At 38.3% G+C, this 23,833-nt stretch overlaps 1 protein-coding gene across 2 annotated transcripts in view; it reads right to left on the reverse strand.

The window, feature by feature from the left end:
• LOXHD1 (lipoxygenase homology PLAT domains 1) overlaps positions 1 to 23,833 on the reverse strand; it is a 220,700-nt gene that overhangs the window by 135,854 nt on the left and 61,013 nt on the right. The window lies entirely within an intron of this gene.

The following is a 23,833-nucleotide window of genomic DNA, read 5'->3' on the forward strand; positions in this document are numbered from 1 at the left end:
CTGCATTACTACCCTCAAGGAATGTCACTTTTCTTCCCACTGCCTATCTCATTAAATCTTAGATCAAGAAATACCTCCTCTAAGAAATCTTCCCAAGTAGGTATCATCCGTATTCCAATTTACTAGCCCAAAGCTCAAACATTTTTCTCTATACACATACCCTTTTTGAATACCATATTTCCTTATGCACATTGTAAATTCTCCATCTGAACCAAATTAACTAGAATACTAAATTAATGCCCTGTATTTGTCTTGTGGAAAAAAGGTCAATCACATAAAAGGCAATTAATATCTATAATTTAATACAAAAACTAACTACCTCTTCAGGACTTGATCCTTATTTAACCTTCTCTCCTACACCTTCTCCATCTCTACCCACATTCTGAACTTATGGGTTTAGAACATGGCATTCTAACCTTCTCTCCTACACCTTCTCCATCTCCACCCACATTCTGAACTTATGGGTTTAGAACATGGCATTCTGTCTAACCCAGACACACCTAGACGTTTTGAAGAGAATCATCAGAATGCCAAAGACAGAGATCTTAAGAACATCAAGAGAGAAAAGACAGATGATGGCAATTGGACTAACAGAAGCCAGAGGATATTGGGGGGTGGGGGCATTAGAACTCAATCTAGAATTCTGTATCCTGAAATTTCTTTCAAGAATGAAAATGAAATAAAATAATTTTCAAATTAACAAAAACAGAGTTTACCACCAATAGACCTTACTTAACCAAAGGAACTTCTAAAGCATAGTACTTCAGGAGGAAGAAGAAAATTGACACCAGAAAAGAGGTCTTAGATGCAAGAAGAATTGGCAAGCAAACACACTGGCAAACAGGTAGGTAAATCTGAACAAATATGACTCTACAAAACAACAGCATATAATATGTGAATTTAAAAATAATTTAAAGTAGAGCTAAAATACTCTACTTTCAAAATTGGCATGCAACCTAGATGCAGGGTTATTACCATTAGAAATTTCTAAGGTTCTTGATTTGTCTAAGAGGGAATTAGAGATGGTGGTTAAATTTAGGTCTTGTCACCGTAAGTATGTATGCTAAAATTTCAATAGTAACCACTAAAAAAACCAGAAAGAGTGTATAATTTCCAAATCACTATCAAGAAAAAAAAACACAACCAATCAGTTAATCAAAAAAGAAAATAGAAAGACATAATAAAATCAGGACAAACAGACATGTTAATAGTTATAATAAACATAAATGACTAAATTTATCAGTTAAAAGCTAGATAGCATCAGATAGGATTGTGATAAAGATTCAATTAACCAGAAGGTTATACTAATTCTATATCTCACAACGTAGCCTAAAACTATATACAGCAAAAATTGCTAGTTCTACAGTAAGAAATTTAAATATCTACCAGCGACATTGGAAATTTCAACACATCTTTCTTTGTAATTAATAGATCAAACAGACAAAATGCTATTAAGGAGATAGAAGATTCAAAAACAAAAGTAACAAACTGAATTTAATAAATAAAATCAAAATCTTAAATTCAACTCTTGGAACATATACATAAATTGAAGCGCATTGTAAAGTAAATGTCAAAAAATTTAAAAATGGCATCCACCATTGAGAGGACCTTCAAGATGGCGGAGGAGTAAGATGTGAATATCACCTTCCCCCCCACAAATACATCAAAAATACATCTAAATGTGCAACAACTCCTAAAGAACACCTACTGAATGCTGGCAGAAGACCTCAGACCTCCCCAAAGACAAGAAACTCCCCACGTAGCTGGGTAGGGAAAAAGAAAAAACAGAGACAAAAAAATAGGGAGGGGACCTACACCTCTGGGAGGGAGCTGTGAAAGAGGAAAAGTTTCCACGCACTAAGAAGCCCCTTCACTGGTGGAGGCAGGAGTGGGCTTGGAGGAAGCTTTGGAGCCATGGAGGGGAGTGCAGCAATAGGGCTGCAGGGGGCAAAGCGGAGAGATTCCCACAAAGAGGATCGGGGCCAACCAGCACTCACCAGCCTGAGAGGTTTGTCTGCTCACCCGCCGGGACGGGTGGGGGCTGGGAGCTGAGGCTCGGGATTCGGAGGTCAGATCCCAGGGAGAGGACAGGGGTTGGCTGCATGAACACAGCCAGAAGGGGCTAATGTGCCACAGCTAACCAGGAGGGAGTCCGGGAAAAAGTCTGGAACTTCCTAAGAGTCAAGAGACTGTTGTTTCGGGGTGCACGAGGAGAGGAGATTCAGGGCACTGCCTAAAAGAGCTTCAGAGACAGGTGTGAGCCACGGCTATCAGCGCAGACACCAGAGACGGGCATGAAATGCTAAGGCTGCTGCTGCAGCCACCAAGAAGCCTGTGTGCAAGCACGGGTCACTATCCACACCTCCCCTCCCAGGAGCCTGTGCAGCCCACCACTGCCAGGGTCCCGTGATCCAGGGACAGTTTCCCCAGGAGAACACATGGCGCACCTCAGGCTGTTGCAATGTCACACTGGCCTCTGCTGCCGCAGGCTTGTGCCGCATTCTATACCCCTCTCTCCCCCGGCCTGAGTGAGCCAGAGCCCCCTAATCAGCCCTCCTTTAACCCCCTCCTGTGTGGGTGAAGAACAGATGCCAGAGTGTGACCTACATGCAGAGGCAGGGCCAAATCCAAAGCTGAAACCCAGGAGCTGTGCGGACAAAGAGAAACGGAAATTTCTCTGTGCAGCCTCAGGAGCAGCAGATTAAATCTTCACAATCAGTTGATGTACCCTGCATCTGTGGAATGCCTGATTAGACAATGAATCATCCCAAAATTGAGGTGGTGGACATTGGGAGCAACTGTAGACTTTGGGTTTGCTGTATGTGACTGACTAGTTTTTGATTTTTATGTTTAACTTAGTATCATTTTTAGTGCTATCACTGATGGATTTGTTTATTAGTTTGGTTGCTTTCTTCTTTTTTTTTAAATTACTTAAAAAATATTGTTATTTTAATAATATTTTTTATTTTAAAAACTTTATTTATTTTATTTTTCTTTCCTTCTTTTTTTTCTCCCTTTTCTTCTGAGCCGTGTGGCTGACAGGATCTTGGTGCTCTGGCCAGGTGTCAGGCTGGTGCCTCTGAGGTGGGAGAGCCGAGTTCAGGAAATTGGACCACCAGAGAGACCTCCCGGCCCCACGTAATATCAATCGGCGAGAGTTCACCCAGAGAACTCCATCTCAACACTAAGACCCAGCTCCACTCAATGACCAGCAAGCTGCAGTGCTGGACACCCCATGCTAAACAACTAGAAAGACAGGAACACAACCCCACCCATCAGCAGAGAGTCTGCCTAAAATCATAATAAATTCACAGACATCCCAAAACACACCACTGGACATGGTCCTGCCCACCAGAAAGACAAGATCCAGCCTCATCCACCAGAACACAGGAAACCAGTCCCCTCCACAAGGAAGCCTACACAACCAACTGAACCAACCTTATCTACTGGGGGCAGACACAAAAAAACAACAGGAACTACGAACTTGCAGGCTGCAAAAAGGAGACCCCAAACACAATAAGTAAGCAAAATGAGAAGACAGAGAAATACCCAGCAGATGAAGGAGCAAGGTAAAAACCCACCAGACCAAACAAATGAAGAAGAAATAGGCAGTCTACCTGAAAAAGAATTCAGAGTAATGATAGTAAAGATGATCCAAAATCTTGGAAATAGAATGGAGAAAATACAAGAAACATTTAACAAGGACCTAGGAGAATTAAAGAGCAAACAAACAGAGAGGAACAACACAATAAATGAAATTAAAAATTCTCTAGAAGGAATCAATAGCATAATAACTGAGGCAGAAGAATGGATAAGTGACCTGGAAGATAAAATAGTGGAAATAACTACCACAGAGCAGAATAAAGAAAAAAGAATGAAAAGAATTGAGGACAGTCTCAGAGACTTCTGGGACAACATTAAATGCAACAACATTTGAATTATAGGGGTCCCAGAAGAAGAAGAGGAAAAGAAAGGGACTGAGAAAATATTTGAAGAGATTATAGTTGAAAACTTCCCTAATATGGGAAAGGAAATAGTCACTCAAGTCCAGGAAGCGCAGAGTCCCATGCAGGATAAATCCAAGAAGAAACACGCCAAGAAACATGTTAATGAAACTATCAAAAATTAAATACAAGGAAAATATATTAAAAGCAGCAAAGGGAAAACAACAAATAACATACAAGGGAATCCCCATAAGGTTAACAGCTGATCTTTCAGCAGAAACTCTACAAGCCAGAAGGGAGTGGTAGGACATACTTAAAGTGATGAAAAGGAAAAACTTATAACCAAGATTACTCTACCCAGCAAGGATCTCATTCAGATTCAATGGAGAAATTTAAACTTTTACAGACAAGAAAAAGTTAAGAGAATTCAGCACCACCAAACCAGCTCTATAACAAATGCTAAAGGAACTTCTCTTGGCAGGAAACACAAGAGAAGGAAAAGACCTACATAACAAACCCAAAACAATTAAGAAAATGGTAATAGGAACATACATATCGATAACTACCTTAAATGTAAATGGATTAAATGCTCCAACCAAAAGACATACACTGGCTGAATGGATAAAAAAACAGGACCCGTATATATGCTGTCTACAAGAGACCCACTTCAGACATAGGGACACATACAGACTGAAAGTGAGGGGATGGAACAATGTATTCCATGCAAATGGAAATCGAAAGAAAACTGGAGTAGTAATTCTCATATCAGACAAAATAGACTTTAAAATAAAAACTATTACAAGAGACAAAGAAGGACACTACATAATGATCAAGGGATCAATCCAAGAAGAAGATATAGGAATTGTAAATATTTATGCACCCAAAGCAGGAGTACTTCAATATGAAAGGCAAATGCTAACAGCCATAAAAGGGGAAACTGACAGTAACATAATCATACTAGGGGACTTTAATAACACCCCACTTTCACCAATGGACAGATCATCCAAAATGAAAATAAATAAGGAAACACAAGATTTAAATGACACATTAAACAAGATGGATTAACTGATATTTTTAGGACATTCCATCCAAAAACAACAGAATACACTTTCTTCTCAAGTGTGCACGGAACATTCTCCAGGATAGATCACACCTTGTGTCACAAATCAAGCCTTGGTAAATTGAAGAAAATTGAAATCATATCCAGTATCTTTTCCAACAACAATGTTATGAGAGTAGATATCAATTACACGAAAAAAACTGTAAAATGTACAAACACATGGAGGCTAAACAATATGCTACTAAATAACCAAGAGATCACTGAAGAAATCAAAGAGGAAATCAAAAAATACCTAGAAACAAATGACAATGAAAACACGACGACCCAAAACCTATGGGGTGCAGCAAAAGCAGTTCTAAGAGGGAAGTTTATAGCAATACAATCCTACCTCAAGAAACAAGCAACATCTCAAATACACAACCTAACTTACACCTAAAGCAATTAGAGAAAGAAGAACAAAAAAACCCCAAATTTAGCAGAAGGAAAGAAATCATAAAGATCAGATCAGAAATAAATGAAAAAGAAATGAATGAAACAATAGCAAAGATCAATAAAACTAAAAGTTGGTTCTTTGAGAAGATAAACAAAATTGACAACCCATTAGCCACACTCATCAAGAAAAAAAGGAAGAAGGCTCAAATCAATAGAATTAGAAATGAAAGAGGAGAAGTAACAACTGACCCCACAGAAATACAAAGGATCATGAGAGACTACTACAAGCAACTATGTGCCAATAAAATAGACAACCTGAAAGAAATGGACAAATTCTTAGAAAGGCACAACCTTCTGAGACTGAACCAGGAAGAAACAGAAAATATAAACAGACCAATCACAAGCACTGAAATTGAAACTGCGATTAAAAATCTTTCAACAAACAAAAGCCCAGGACCAGATGCCTTCACAGGAGAATTCTATCAAACATTTAGAGAAGAGCTAACACCTATCCTTCTCAAACTCTTCCAAAATATAGCAGACGGAGGAACACTACCACACTCATTCTACGAGGCCACCATCACCCTGATACCAAAACCAGACAAAGATGTCACACAAAAAGAAAACTACAGGCCAATATCACTGATGAACATAGATGCAAAAATCCTCAACAAAATACTAGCAAACAGAATCCAACAGCACATTAAAGGGATCATACACCATGATCAAGTGGGGTTTGTTCCAAGGATGCAAGGATTCTTCAATATATGCAAATCAATCAACGTGATACACCATATTAACAAACTGAAGGAGAAAAACCATATGATCATCTCAATAGATGCAGAGAAAGCTTTCGACAAAATTCAACACCCATTTATGATAAAAGCCCTGCAGAAAGTAGGCATAGAGGGAACTTTCCTCAACATAATAAAGGCCATATATGACAAACCCACAGCCAACATTGTCCTCAATGGTGAAAAACTGAAACCATTTCCACTAAGATCAGGAACAAGACAAGGTTGCCCACTCTCACCACTATTATTCAACATAGTTTTGGAAGTTTTAGCCACAGCAATCAGAGAAGAAAAAGAAATAAAAGGAATCCAAATCGGAAAAGAAGAAGAAAAACTGTCACTGTTTGCAGATGACATAATACTGTACATAGAGAATCCTAAAGCTGCTATCAGAAAACTGCTAGACCTAATCAATGAATTTGGTAAAGTAGCAGGATACAAAATTAATGCACAGAAATCTCTTGCATTCCTAAACACTAATGATGAAAAATCTGAAAGTGAAATTAAGAAAACACTCCCATTTACCATTGCAACAAAAAGAAGAAAATATCTAGGAATAAACCTACCTAAGGAGACAAAAGACCTGTATGCAGAAAATTATAAGACACTGATGAAAGAAACTAAAGATGATACAAATAGATGGAGAGATATACCATGTTCTTGGATTGGAAGAATCAACATTGTGAAAATGACTCTACTACCCAAAGCAATCCACAGATTCAATGCAATCACCACTATTATTCAACATAGTTTTGGAAGCCCTAGCCATGGCAATCAGAGAAGAAAAAGAAATAAAAGGAATACAAATTGGAAAAGAAGTAAAACTGTCACTGTTTGCAGATGACATGATACTATACATAGAGAATGCGAAAGATGCTACCAGTAAACTACTAGAGCTAATCAATGAATTTGGTTAAGTAGCAGGATACAAAGTTAATGCTCAGAAATATCTTGCATTCCTGTACACTAATGATGAAAAATCTGAAAGAGAAATTAAGGAAAAACTCCCATTTACCATTGCAACAAAAAGAATAAAATACCTAGGAATAAACCTACCTAAGGAGACAAAAGACCTGTATGCAGAAAACTATAAGACACTGAGGAAAGAAATTAAAGATGATACAAACATATGGAAAGATATACCATGTTCTTGGATTGGAAGAATCAACATTGTGAAAATGACTATTCCACCAAAAGCAATCTACAGATTCAATGCAATCCCTATCAAACTACCAATGGCATTTTTCACAGAACTAGAACAAAAAAATTTCACAATTTGTATAGAAACACAAAATACCCCAAATAGCCAAAGCAATCTTGAGAAAGAAACACAGAGCTGGAGCAATCAGGCTTCCTGACTTCAGACTATACAACAAAGCTACAGTAATCAAGACAGTATGGTACTGGCACAAAAATAGAAATATAGATCAGTGGAACAGGATAGAAAACCCAGAGATAAACCCACGCACATATGGTCACCTTTTCTTTGATAAAGGAGATGAGAATATACATTGGAGTAATGACAGCCTCTTCAATAAGTGGTGCTGGGAAAACTGGACAGCTACATGTAAAAGAATGAAATTAGAACACTCCCTTACACAATACACAAAAATAAACTCAAAATATATTAAAGACCTAAATATAAGGCCACACACTATCAAACTCTTAGAGGAAAACATAGGCAGAACACTCTATGACATAAATCACAGCAAGATCCTTTCTGACCCATCTCCTAGAGAAATGGAAATAAAAACAAAAATAAACAAATGGGAGCTAGTGAAACTTAAAAGCTTTTACCCAGCAAAGGAAAGCATAAACACGACGAAAAGAAGACCCTCAGAATGGGAGAAAATATTTGCAAATGAAGCAAACAACAAAGGATTAATCTCCAAAATATACAAGCAGCTCACGCAGCTCAGTATCAAAAAAACAAACAACCCAATCCAAAAATGGGCAGAAGACCTAAATAGACATTTCTCCAAAGAAGATATACAGATTGCCAACAAACACATGAAAAGATGCTAAACATCACTAATCATTAGAGAAATGCAAATCAAAACTACAATAAGGTATCACCTCACACTGGTCAGAATGGCAATCACCAAAAAAATCTACAAACAATAAATGCTGGAGAGGGTATGGAGAAAAGGGAATCCTCTTGCACTGTTGGTGGAATGTAAATTGATACAGCCACTATGGAGAACAGTATGGAGGTTCCTTAAGAAACTTAAAATAGAACTACCATACAACCCAGCAATCCCACTACTGGGCATATGCCCTGAGGAAACCATAATTCAAAAAGAGTCATGTACCACAATGTTCATTGCAGCTCTATTTACAATAGCCAAGACATGGAAACAACCTAAGTGTCCATCGACAGATGAATGGATAAAGAAGATGTGGCACATATATACAATGGAATATTACTCAACCATAAAAAGAAACGAAATTGAGTTATTTGTAGTGAGGTGGATGGACCTAGAGTCTGTCACACAGAGGGAAGTAAGTCAGAAAGAGAAAAACAAATACCATATGCTAACACATATATTTATGGAATTAAAAAAAATGGTTCTGAAAAACCTAGGGGCAAGACAGGAATAAAGATGCAGACGTAGAGAATGGACTTGAGGGCACGGGGAGGTGGAAGGGTAAGCTGGGATGAATTGAGAGAGTGGCATGGACATATATACTCTACCATATGTAAAATAGGTAGCTAGTGGGAAGCATCCACATAGCACAGGGAGATCAGCTCTGTGCTTTGTGACCACCTAGAGGGGTGGGATAGGGAGGATGGGAGGGAGACGCAAGAGGGAGCGGATCACGTTGTTATACAGCAGAAACGAACACAACATTGTAAAGCAATTATGATCCAATAAAGATGTTTAAAAAATGGCTTCATTGAATATTTCCTTATTAAAATTATATTAAATTAGAAATAAAAACAAAAAAATAACAAAACATCATGTATTTGGAGTCTAAACAATCACACTTCAAAATAAATAATGGATAACAAAATAATTTCAAATGGAGTGATAAATAAGAATAAAAAACACAACTTGTAGAAGAAAAAATTTTATAAAATGCCCTTCATCAATATTAAAAGCTTCTGCTCTCCAAAAGCATTAAGAAAATGAAAAGGCAAGCTACACATTGGGAGATTGTGTATATATAATATATATTATATATAAAATACATATTATAGTATATATCACAATTATATATTATATTCATATATATGTCACATGTATCTGACATAGAACTTGTATTAAGAATTCATAAAGGGGCTTCCCTGGTGGCACAGTGGTTGGGAGTCTGCCTGCTGGTGCAGGGGACACGGGTTCAAGCCCTGGTCTGGGAGGATCCCACATGCCGCAGAGCAACTAGGCCCGTGAACCACAACTACTGAGCCTGCACGTCTGGAGCCTGTGCTCCGCAACAAGAGAGGCCACGATGGTGAGAGGCCCGCACACCGCAATGAAGAGTGGTCCCTGCTTGCCGCAACTGGAGAGAGCCCTCGCACAGAAACGAAGACCCAACACAGCCAAAAATAAATAAATAAATTAAAAAAAAAAACAAAACCGCAAATGAGTTAAAAAAAAAAATTAAAAGAATACATAAAGGGAGAGTAGGAGAAAATGACGGAAGAGTAAGACACAGAGATCACCTTCCTCCCCACAGATACATCAGAAATACATCTACACGTGGAACTGCTCCTACAGAACACCCACTGAACACTGGCAGAAGACCTCAGACCTCCCAAAAGGCAAGAAACTCCCCACGTACCTGGGTAGGGCAAAAGAAAAAAGAAAAAACAGAGACAAAGAATAGGGACGGGACCTGCACCAGTGGGAGGGAGCTGTGAAGGAGGAAAGTTCTCCACACACTAGGAAGGCCCTTCGTGGGTGGAGACTGCGGGTGGCGGGGGGGAATCTTCGGAGCCACGGAGGAGAGCGCAGCCACAGGGGTGCAGAAGGCAAAGCAGAGAGATTCCCGCACAGAGGAGCAGTGCCGACCAGCACTCCCCAGCCCAATAGGCTTGTCTGCTCACCCGCCGGGGCGGGCGGGGGCTGGGAGCTGAGGCTCGGGCTTTGGTCGGATCCCAGGGAGAGGACTGGGGTTGGTGGCGTGAACACAGCCTGAAGGGGTTAGTGCACCACAGCTAGCTGGGAGAGAGTCCTGGAAAAGTCTGGAGCTGCCGAAGAGACAAGAGACTTTTTCGTGCCTATTTGTTTCCTGGTGCACGAGGAGAGGGGATTCAGAGCACCACCTAAATGAGCTCCAGAGACGGGCGTGAGTCACGGCTATCAGCGCGGACACCAGAGACGGGCATGAGATGCTAAGGCTGCTACTCCCACCACCAAGAAGCCTGTGTGCAAGCACAGGTCACTATCCACACTGACCCTCCGGGAGCCTGTGCCGCCCGCCACTGCCAGGGTCCCGTGATCCAGGGACAACTTCCCCAGGAGAATGCACGGTGCGCCTCAGGCTGGTGCAACTTCACGCCGGCCTCTGCCGCGGCAGGCTTGCCCCACATCCGTACCCCTCCCTCCCCCCGGCCTGAGTGAGCCAGAGCCCCTGAAGCAGCTGCTCCTTTAACCCCGTCCTGTCTGAGCGAAGAACAGACGTCCTCAGGCGACCTACACGCAGAGGCGGGTCCAAATCCAAAGCTGAACCCCGGGAGCTGTGCGAACAAAGAACAGAAAGGGATATCTCTCCCAGCAGCCTCAGGAGCAGCGGATTAAAGCTCCACAATCAACCTGATGTACCCTGCGTCTGTGGAATACCTGAAGAGACAATGAATCATCCCAAATTGAGGAGGTGGACTTTGGGAGCAAGATATATTTTCTCCTTTTCCTCTTTTTGTGAATGTGTATGTGTATGCTTCTGTCTGAGATTTTGTCTGTACAGCTTTGCTTTCACAATTTGTCCTAGGGTTCTGTCCATCCGTTGTTTTTTTTTTCCTTCTTTTTACTTAAAAAATTTTTTTTGGTAATAATTATTTTTTATTTTAATTATTTTATTTTATTTTATCTTACTTCATTTTATTTTATCCTCTTTCTTTCTATTTTTTCTCCCTTTTATTCTGAACCATGTGGATGAAAGACTCTTGGTGCTCCAGCCAGGCATCAGAGCTGTGCCTCTGAGGTGGGAGAGACAACCTCAGGACACTGGTCCACAAGAGACCTCCCAGCTCCATGTAATACCAAATGACGAAAATCTCCCAGAGATCTCCATCTCAACACCAAGACCCAGCATCACTCAACGACCAGCAAGCTACAGTGCTGGACACCCTATGCCAAACAACTAGCAAGACAGGAACACAGCCCCATCCATTAGCAGAGAGGCTGCCTAAAATCATAATAAGGCCACAGACACCCCAAAACACACCACCAGACATGGACCTGCCCACCAGAAAGACAAGATCCGGCCTCATCCACCAGAACACAGGCACTAGTCCCCTCCACCAGGAAGCCTACACAACCCACTGAACCAACCTTAGCCAATGGGGACAGACACCAAAAACAACGGGAACTAGGAACCTGCAGCCTGCGAAAAGGAGACCCCAAACACAGTAAGATAAGCAAAATGAGAAGACAGAAAAACACACAGCAGATGAAGGAGCAAGGTAAAAACACACCAGACCTAACAAATGAAGAAGTAATAGGCAGTCTACCTGAAAAAGAATTCAGAATAATGATAGTAAAGATGATCCAAAATCTTGGAAATAGAATAGACAAAATGCAAGAAACATTTAACAAGGACGTAGAAGAACTAAAGAGTAAACAAGCAATGATGAACAACACAATAAATGAAACTAAAAATACTCTAGAAGGGATCAAAAGCAGAATAACTGAGGCAGAAGAACGGATAAGTGACCTGGAAGATAAAATAGTGGAAATAACTACTGCAGAGCAGAATAAAGAAAAAAGAATGAAAAGAACTGAGGACAGTCTCAGAGACCTCTGGGACAACATTAAACACACCAACATTTGAATTATAGGGGTCCCAGAAGAAGAAGAGAAAAAAAAGGGACTGAGAAAATATTTGAAGAGATTATAGTTGAAAACTTCCCTAATATGGGAAAGGAAATAGTTAATCAAGTCCTGGAAGCACAGAGAGTCCCATACAGGATAAATCCAAGGAGAAACATGCCAAGACACATGTTAATCAAACTATCAAAAATTAAATATAAAGAAAACATATTAAAAGCAGCAAGGGAAAAACAACAAATAACACACAAGGGAATCCCCATAAGGTTAACAGCTGATCTTTCAGCAGAAACTCTGCAAACCAGAGGGAGTGGCAGGACATATTTAAAGTGATGAAGGAGAAAAACCTACAACCAAGATTACTCTAACCAGCAAGGATCTCATTCAGATTTGATGGAGAAATTAAAACCTTTACAGACAAGCAAAAGCAGAGAGAGTTCAGCACCACCAAACCAGCTTTACAACAAATGCTAAAGGAACTTCTCTAGGCAAGAAACACAAGAGAAGGAAAACACCTACAATAACAAACCCAAAACATTTAATAAAATGTGAATAGGAACATACATATCGATAATTACCTTAAATGTAAATGGATTAAATGCTCCCACCAAAAGACACAGACTGGCTGAATGGATACAAAAACAAGACCCGTATATATGCTGCCTACAAGAGACCCACTTCAGACCTAGGGACACATACAGACTGAAAGTGAGGGGATGGAAAAAGATATTCCATGCAAATGGAAATCAAAAGAAAGCTGGAGTAGCAGTTCTCTTATCAGACAAAATACACTTTAAAATAAAGACTATTACAAGAGACAAAGAAGGACACTACATAATGATCAAGGGATCTATCAAAGAAGAAGATATAACAATTGTAAATATTTATGCACTCAACATAGGAGCACCTCAATACATAAGGCAAATACTAACAGCCATAAAAAGGGAAATCGACAGTAACACAATCATAGTAGGGGACTTTAACTCCCCACTTTCACCAATGGATAGATCATCCAAAATGAAAATAAATAAGGAAACACAAGCTTTAAATGATACATTAAACAAGATGGATTTAATTGATATTTATAGGACATTTCATCCAAAAACAACAGAATACACATTTTTCTCAAGTGCTCATGGAACATTCTCCAGGATAGATCATATCTTGGGTCACAAATCAAGCCTTGGTAAATTTAAGAAAATTGAAATTGTATCAAGTATCTTTTCCGACCACAATGCTATGAGACTAGATATCAATTACAGGAAAAGATCTGTAAAAAATACAAACACATGAAGGCTAAACAAAACACTACTTAATAACGAAGTGATCACTGAAGAAATCAAACGGGAAATCAAAAAATACCTAGAAACAAATGACAATGGAGGCACGATGACCCAAAACCTATGGGATGCAGCAAAAGCAGTTCTAAGAGGGAAGTTTACAGCAATACAAGCTTACCTCAAGAAACAGGAAACATCTCGAATAAACAACCAAACCTTGCACCTAAAGCAATTAGAGAAAGAAGAACAAAAATCCCCAAAGATAGCAGAAGGAAAGAAATCATAAAGATCAGATCAGAAATAAGTGAAAAAGAAATGAAGGAAATGATAGCAAAGATCAATAAAACTAAAAGCTGGTTTTTTGAGAAGATAAACAAAATTGATAAACCATTAGCCAGACTCATCAAGAAAAAAAGGGAGAAGACTCAAATCAATAGAATTAGAAATGAAAAAGGAGAAGTAACAACTGACACTGCAGAAATACAAATGATCATGAGAGATTACTACAAGCAACTCTATGCCAATAAAATGGACAACCTGGAAGAAATGGACAAATGCTTAGAAATGCACAACCTGCCAAGACTGAACCAGGAAGAAATAGAAAATACGAACAGACCAATCACAAGCACTGAAATTGAAACTGTGATTAAAAATCTTCCAACAGGGGCTTCCCTGGTGGCGCAGCGGTTGAGAATCTGCCTGCCAACGCAGGGGACACGGGTTCGAGTCCTGGTCTGGGAAGATCCCACATGCCGCGGAGCGACTAGGCCCGTGAGCCACAACTACTGAGCCTGCGCATCTGGAGCCTGTGCTCCGCAGCAAGAGAGGCCGCGATAGTGAGAGGCCCGCGCACCGCGATGAAGAGTGGCCCCCGCTTGCCGCAATTAGAGAAAGCCCTCGCACAGAAACGAAGACCCAACAACAGCCATAAATAAATAAATAAAATTAAAAAAAAAAAAAAAATCTTCCAACAAACAAAAGCCCAGGACCAGATGACTTCACAGGAGAATTCTATCAAACATTTAGAGAAGAGCTAACACCTATCCTTCTCAAACTCTTCCAAAATATAGCAGAGGGAGGAATACTCCCCAACTCATTCTATGAGGCCACCATCACCCTGATTCCAAAACCAGACAAAGAGGTCACAAAGAAAGAAAACTACAGGCCAATATCACTGATGAACATAGATGCAAAAATCCTCAAAAAAATGCTAGCAAACAGAATCCAACAGCACATTAAAGGGATCATACACCATAATCAAGCGGGGTTTATTCCAGGAATGCAAGGATTCTTCAATATATGCAAATAAATCAACGTGATACACCATATTAACAAATTGAAGGAGAAAAACCATATGATCATCTCAATAGATGCAGAGAAAGCTTTCGACAAAATTCAACACCCATTTATGATAAAAGCCCTGCAGAAAATAGGCATAGAGGGAACTTTCCTCAACATAATAAAGGCCATATATGAGAAACCCACAGCCAACATCGTCCTCAATGGTGAAAAACTGAAACCATTTCCACTAAGATCAGGAACAAGATAAGGTTGCCCACTCTCACCACTATTATTCAACATAGTTTTGGAAGTTTTAGCCACAGCAATCAGAGAAGAAAAAGAAATAAAAGGAATCCAAATTGGAAAAGAAGAAGTAAAGCTGTCACTGTTTGCAGATGATATGGTACTATACATAGAGAATCCTAAAGCTGCTACCAGAAAACTGCTAGAGCTAATCAATGAATTTGGTAAAGTAGCAGGATACAAAATTAATGCACAGAAATCTCTTGCATTCCTATACACTAATGATGAAAAATCTGAAAGTGAAATTAAGAAAACACTCCCATTTACCATTGCAACAAAAAGAAGAAAATATCTAGGAATAAACCTACCTAAGGAGACAAAAGACCTGTATGCAAAAAATTATAAGACACTGAGGAAAGAAACTAAAGATGATACAACTAGATGGAGAGATATACCATGTTCTTGGATTGGAAGAATCAACATTGTGAAAATGACTATTCCACCAAAAGCAATCTACAGATTCAATGCAATCCCTATCAAACTACCAATGGCATTTTTCACAGAACTAGAACAAAAAATTTCACAATTTGTATGGAAATACAAAAGACCCCGAATAGCCAAAGCAATCTTGAGAAAGAAAAATGGAGCTGGAGGAATCAGGCTCCCTGACTTCAGACTATACTACAAAGCTACAGTAATCAAGACAGTATGGTACTGGCACAAAAACAGAAATATAGATCAATGGAACAGAATAGAAAACCCAAAGATAAACTCACGCACATATGGTCACCTTATCTTTGATAAAGGAGGCAAGCATATACAGTGGAGAAAAGACAGCCTCTTCAATAAGTGGTGCTGGGAAAAATGGACAGCTACATGTAAAAGTATGAAATTAGAACACTCCCTGACACCATACACAAAAATAAACTCAAAATGGATTAAAGACCTCAATGTAAGGCCAGACACTATCAAACTCTTAGAGGAAAACATAGGCAGAGCACTCTATGACATAAATCACAGCAAGATCCTTTTTGACCCAGCTCCTAGAGAAATGGAAATAAAAACAAAAATAAACAAATGGGACCTAATGAAACTTAAAAGCTTTTGCACAGCGAAGGAAACCATAAACAAGACGAAAAGACAACCCTCAGAATGGTAGAAAATATTTGTAAATGAAGCAAATGACAAAGGACTAATCTCCAAAATTTACAAGCAACCCATGCAGCTCAATAACAAAAAAACAAACAACCCAATCCAAAAATGGGCAGAAGACCTAAATAGACATTTCTCCAAAAAAGATATACAGATTGCTAACAAACACATGAAAGAATGCTCAACATCATTAATCATTAGAGAAATGCAAATCAAAACTACAATGAGATATCATCTCACACCAGTCAGAATGGCCATCATTAAAAAATCTACATACAATAAATGCTGGAGAGGGTGTGGAGAAAAGGGAACACTCTTGCGCTGTTGGTGGGAATGTAAATTGATACAGCCACTATGGAGAACAGTATGGAGGTTCCTTAAAAAACTAAAAATAGAACTACCATACGACCCAGCAATCCCACTACAAGGCATATACCCTGAGAAAACCATAATTCAAAAAGAGTCATGTACTAAAATGTACATTGCAGCTCTATTTAGAATAGCCAGGACATGGAAGCAACCTAAGTGTCCATCATCGGATGAATGGATAAAGAAGATGTGGCACATATATACAATGGAATATTACTCAGCCATAAAAGGAAACGAAATTGAATTATTTGTAGTGAGGTGGATGGAGTTAGAGTCTGTTATACAGAGTGAAGTAAGTCAGAAAGAGGAAAACAAATACAGTATGGTTATACATATATATGGAATCTAAGGGGAAAAAAAAAAGGTCATGAAGAACCTAGTGGTAAGACGGGAATAAAGACACAGACCTACTAGAGAATGGACTTGAGGATATGGGGAGGGGGAATGGCAAGCTGTGACAACGTGATAGAGTGGCATGGACATATATAGACTACCAAACGTAAAATAGATAGCTAGTGGGAAGCAGCCGCATAGCACCGGGAGATTAGCTCTGTGCTTTGTGATCACCTAGAAGGGTGGGATAGGGAGGGGGGGAGGGGGGGAGATACAAGAGTGAAGAGATATGGGAACATATGTATATGTATAACTGATTCACTTTGTTATAAAGCAGAAATTAACACACCATTGTAAAGCAATTATACTCCAATAAAGACGTTAAAGAAAAATAAAAGAATGTATAAAGAACCCATAGTTCAATAATAAAAAGATAAAAAATTTAAAAGAGGCAAAAAATGCCTCACAAAAGAAGATATACAAATGATTCATAAGCATGTGAAAAAAAATATTCAACATAATTGGTCATCAGAACCATGTAGATTAAAACCATAATTAAATTCCACCACATACCCATAAGAATATCTATAAATTTAAAAGACTGACATTACCAAGTGATGGTGAGGATATAGAGCAACTGGGATTCTCATACAGTGTTGGTGGGCATTCAAAACTGTACAGCCATTTTGAAAATAGCTTAGAAGATTTTTTTTTAAGTTAAATGTGTATTTACCATAGGATACAGAAATTCCACTCTTAGGTATTTACCCAACAAAATTACAAACATGCCCTTATAAAAACTTGTACATGAATGTTCATAACAGCTTTATTCATAATCGAAAAAAACAAAAACAAAACCTGGAAATGACCTAAGCATACACAAATAGTTGAATGAATAAACAAATTTTTGTACACCCTTACAATGGAATTCTACTTAACAATAAAAAGAATGAAGTACTAATATATGAAAACGCTAGAAAAGACAAATCTAACCTTTAATAACTGAAATCAGATCAATGGTTGCTTGAAGTTGGGGAGACTGACTGGGAGAGAGCACAAGGAACATGTTGGGTGATGGAAACATTCCATATATTGATTCTGGTGATGGTTACACGGTGTATTTGAGTTTGTCAAAACTCATAGAACTGTACAGTTCAAAATAGTGCATTTTTATTTTATGTCAATTATACCTCAACAAAATTGATTTTTAAAATGAAACAATAAAATCAAACTGAATGATAATGCAAGTATAACATGTGGGATGCAGGTAAAGCACTACTTTGAGAGAAAATTATAATATCAAAAATTATAGTATGAGAAAAGAAGAAGACCAAAATTTAATGGGCTAAGAATCCAACTTAAGAATTTAGAAAAATAGCAACAACTGAAACCCAGAGAAATTTAAAAGAGATAATAAAGTTAAGAAAAATAAAATAGAAAATGGACTTATAATAGAGTGAAAACAAAGGCAAATGTTGGTTATTTGAAAGGGCTAAATATACTTTTGTGAGAATTATATTTTTAAAAAGCAAGAATACATGAATAAATGATGTTAGGAATGAAAAGGGGATTATAATTACAGATGTAGCAGAGGTTAAAAGGTAAGAGAATACCATATACGACTTTATGCCAGTAAATTTGAAGCCTACAAATACACACCTTCCAAGAAAAATATAGTTCATTCAGATTCAAGAAAAAATGGGAAGACTGAATAATTCTGTAACCAGCAAAACAAAAACAAAACCTTTTTTTAAATCAGTAATTCCTCTCTCACTCTCTCTCTCTCTCTCTTTCTCTCTTTCTCTCCCTCATACAGGCATGCACCCAAAACCCCATACTTTTTTGGCCAGATCATTGCAATTTTATATATCCTCTTTCAGGAGAGGAAATACTTTTCATTTCATCCTAGGATCAAACCTGACAAGCACTATTAGAGAAAGGAAAATTAAGGGTCAATGCTACTCATGAACGTCAATACAAAAAATTTATATAAAGTGTTGGGAAACCAATTTCAGAAACATATAAAATTAAAATTCATTGTGACCAAGTTTGGCTTATAGAAATTCAGGGTTGGTTTACCATTAGAAAATACAGTCATATAATTTAACAAATTAATAAATAAAAAGGAAAAACCATATGACTATCTAACTAATTACAGAGAAAGCATTAGATAAAATTCAACACCAATTCAGGATAAAAACTCTTAACAATATAGAAATAGAATTTCCCTAATCTAAGCTAAGATTCTATCAAAACCTCTCAACAAACACAATTAACTAAATAAAACATTAGAAGCACTTCCTTTAAAACAAAAAACAAAACAAAGATGCCCACTATTAACCCTTCTACTCAGCATTGTGCTGTAGGTTCTCATCTATGTGGTCAAATAAGAAAAAAAAATTTTTTTAATATAAGCTTTGAGCTTTTCCAAAGCAAAGGAAACTATAAACAAGACGAAAAGACAACCCTCAGAATGGGAGAAAATATTTGCAAACGAATCAACGGACAAAGGATTAATCTCCAAAATATATAAACAGCTCATGCAGCTCAAAATTAAAGAAACAAACAACCCAATCCAAAAATGGGCAGAAGACCTAAATAGACATTTCTCCAAAGAAGACATACAGATGGCCAAGAAGCACATGAAAAGCTGCTCAACATGACTAATTATTAGAGAAATGCAAATCAAAACTACAATAAGGTATCACCTCACACCAGTTAAAATGGGCATCATCAGAAAACCTACAAACAACCAATGCTGGAGAGGGTGTGGAGAAAAGGGATCCCTCTTGCACTGTCGGTGGGAATGTAAATGGATACAGTCACTATGGAGAACAGTATGGAGGTTCCTTAAAAAACTAAAAATAGGACTACCATATGACCCAGCAATCCCACTACTGGGCATATACCCTGCAAAAACCATAATTCAAAAAGACACATGCACCCCAATGTTCATTGCAGCACTATTTACGATAGCCAGGTCATGGAAGCAACCTAAATGCCCATAGACAGATGAATGGATAAAGAAGCTGTGGTACATATATACAATGGAATATTACTCAGCCATACAAAGGAACGAAATTGAGTCATTTGTTGAGACGTGGATGGATATAGAGACTGTCATAGAGAGTGAAGTAAGTCAGAAAGAGAAAAATAAATATCGTATATTAACACATATATGTGGAACCTAGAAAAATGGTACAGATGAACTGGTTTGCAGGGCAGAAACTGAGACACAGATGTAGAGAACAAACGTATGGACACCAAGGGGGGAAAGTGGCAGGTGGGGGTGCTGGTGGGATGAATTGGGAGATTGGGATTGACATGTATACACTAATATGTATAAAATGGATAACTAATAAGAACCTGCTGTGTAAAAAAATAAATAAAATAAAATTCAAATATTCAAAAAAATATATATAAGCTTTGAAAAAAAAGGAAACCAAACTGTCATCATTCACGAACAATATGACTGAGGACAGAGAAACTATCCCCCCCAAAAATCTGTAGACATGATCAGACTTATTAACAGAGTTTGGCAAGATGGCTATATGTAAACTCAATGTACAAAAAGTACTTCTATGTCTATAGCAGCAAAAAAAAAAAAAAAAAAAAATAGAATATACAATTTTCAAAGAGATACCATTTATAATAGCAACAAAAGTTGTAAAGTCTCTACAAGTATATCTACAAAGACATGCAAGACCTTTATTAAGAAAAATATAAAACTATATTGAAAAATATTAAAGAGCTAAATTTTAAGAGATATTATTCTATGTTCATAAATAGGAAAAGTTAATATAGTAATGATGTCAGTTCTTCCAAATGGATCTACAGATCCAGCTGAATTCTGTCCAACAGTTCTTCATGGAACTTGGCAAGAAAATTGTAAAATTTCTATGGAAGTTAAAAGCTCATGAATAAGTTAACATACACCTGAAGAAGAAGAATAAAGTGGGCAAATTTGCCCTAGCAGATACCAAGTCTTAGTATAAAGGTATAAAATGAAGATAGTGAGTAATGCATTAGTGCAGCAATAAACTAAATCAATAAATGGAACAGACTAGAAAGCTCAGAGGCAAATCATACATTTTGGGAATTTGACGAACAACAGTTGCCTTTTCAGAACAGTAGGGAGAGAATTATTATTTAGTAAATCAGTGCTTCCCACACTTCCTTAATGACAAGAATTATCTAAAGCACTTATAAATCCATATTACCTGGAAATTCTGACTCAGTAGGTTTGGGTTTGATCCCAGGATTCTATTTTTAAAAAGAGTTCCAGGTGATTCTTAACTTTACTCAAGTTTTAAAAGCCTCTCAATAAATGTTGCTGGGACATTTGGATATCAACCTAGAAAAAGATAAGGTTGGATCCCTACCTCATACAAAAATCAATTCCTGGTAGATTAAAGGTGTAAATATATAAATTGGAAAACCAAACTTTACAAATTTTGGGAGAAGATATATTAAAATGTCTTTATAGCTTTAGGAGAAGAAAAATTTCTTTCAACAATACAAAATTCATTAAACATAAAGGAAAAGATAAGACAGATTACTTTTAGATTAAATCTTCTCTCCCTCAAAGAACACTGTAAACAAACTATGAGAAGATGTTTGAACATACACTATCAACAAAGGATTAATATCCAGATTTAATAAAGGACTCCTAAAAATAAATCCAGCAATAGATTAGTCAACAGAAAAATCAGCAAAAGATATGAACAGGCATTTTACATAAAAGGAAACATGAATGGCCAATAAAGAAATGAAGAGGGCTTCCCTGGTGGCACAGTCGTTGAGAATCTGCCTGCCAATGCAGGGGACACGGGTTTGAGCCCTGGTCTGGGAAGATCCCAAATGCCACGGAGCAACTAGGCCCGTGAGCCACAACTACTGAGCCTGCGCGTCTGGAGCTTGTGCTCCGCAACAAGAGAGGCCGCGACAGTGAGAGGCCCGCGCACCGTGATGAAGAGTGGCCCCTGCTCGCCGCAACTAGACAAAGCCCTCACACAGAAATGAAGACCCAACACAGCCAAAAATAAGTAAATATTAAAGAAAGAAAGAAGCTTTCATTAAAAAAAGAAAAGAAATGAAGAGATTTTCAACTTAGGTAGTAATCATGAAAATAAAAATTAAAACCACAATAAGATCAGTTTACAACCTCCAAAATGGTGAAAATTTAAAATTCAAGCAATATCTAGTGTTGACAAGGATGTCTCTTATACATGGCTGATAGGAGAATAAAATGGAGCAACTACTTTGGAAAACAAACTGGAATACTTTGGAAACACAATTGAGCTGCGAAACTAAAGATTCACTTACCTTACAACCTAGAACTTCCATCCTGAGAAGATCCTGCACATTTATACAAAGATGTACGTACAAGAATTTCATGGAAGCATTGTTTATAATAGCAAGAATCAAGAAACAACCCCAAAGCTGGGATGAAGTGAGAGAGTGGCATGCACATATATACACTACCAAGCGTAAAATAGATAGCTAGTGGGAAGCAGCCTCATAGCACAGGGAGATCAGATCGGTGCTTTGTGACCACCTAGAGGGGTGGGATAGGGAGGGTGGGAGGGAGGGAGACACAAGAGGGAAGAGATATGGGGACATATGTATATGTATAACTGATTCACTTTGTTATAAAGCAGAAACTAACACACCATTGTAAAGCAATTATACTCTAATAAAGATGTTAAAAGAAAAAAAAAAGAGCACATTTTCATAACCAAAAAAAAAAAAAAAAGAAACAACCCCAAAATGTCCATCAATAGAAGAATGGGCAAATAAGTTGGAATTTATTCATGCAATGGAATGGATGGGAAATGGATGGTCTATAGCTCCTTTTATCAATTCAGATAATCACTAAAACGTAATGTTGAGTGTAAACTGCTAGTTACCAACAATATACACATAGACAAAATTCATAATAGTATATCTCTTTGGGAGAGAGAGGATTATGTGATTGGGGAAGGACACAGAGGAGTTTCAAAAGCATTGGAAATGTTCTATTAAGTAGAGTGGTAGGAAAAATTGATATTTGTTTTTTTGAATCATTCTCTATATCTTACTTTTATTATGTATATTGTTTAAAGCGTAGATATTCCACAATACAAACATGCATTTAAAAATACTTGTTGATTGAGCAATTTAAAACCTGAAGCAGAACACCATATCAGGAATCAGGACAGTCTACAACCATCAACTGAGCGCTTCTGGATAACCTACTCTGTGTTTGGCCGCTGGTTGCAAGTACAGAACAGCCTCCATTCCTGACCATCAGCAAGACAAGACAGATGGGCATGTTACAATCCAAAGGACCCCGTGAAGGACCCAGGGAAAGGAGCATTGACCCCAGGGGAGACTGAACCAGACCTACCTGCTAGTGTTGAAGGGTCTCCTGCAGAGGCGGGGGAGGCTGTGGCTCACCATGGGGACAAGGACGCTGACAGCAAAACTTCTGGGAAGTACTCCTTGGCATGAGCCCTCCCAGAGTCTGTCATTAGCCCCACCAAAGAGCCCAGGTAGGCTCCAGTGTTGGGTTGCCTCAGGCCAAACAACCAACAGGGAGGGAATCCAGCCCCACCCATCAACAGTCAAGTGGATTAAAGTTTTACTGAGCTCTGCCCACCACAGCAACAGTCAGCTCTACCCACCAACAGTCCCTCCCACCGAGCCTCTTAGATAGCCTCATCCACCAGAGGGCAGAGACCAGAAGCAAGAACTACAATCCTGCAGCCTGTGGAACTAAAACCACATTCACAGAAAGACAGACAAGATGAAAAGGCAGAGGGCTATATACCAGATGAAGGAACAAGATAAAATGCCAGAAAAACAACTAAATGAAGTGGAAATAGGCAACCATCCAGAAAAAGAATTCAGAATAATGATAGTGAAGATGATCCAGGACCTCGGAAAAACAATGGAGGCAAAGATCGAGAAGATG

This window comes from Eschrichtius robustus, chromosome 14 (genome assembly GCF_028021215.1).
Source record: "Eschrichtius robustus isolate mEscRob2 chromosome 14, mEscRob2.pri, whole genome shotgun sequence".
NCBI lineage: Eukaryota > Metazoa > Chordata > Mammalia > Artiodactyla > Eschrichtiidae > Eschrichtius > Eschrichtius robustus.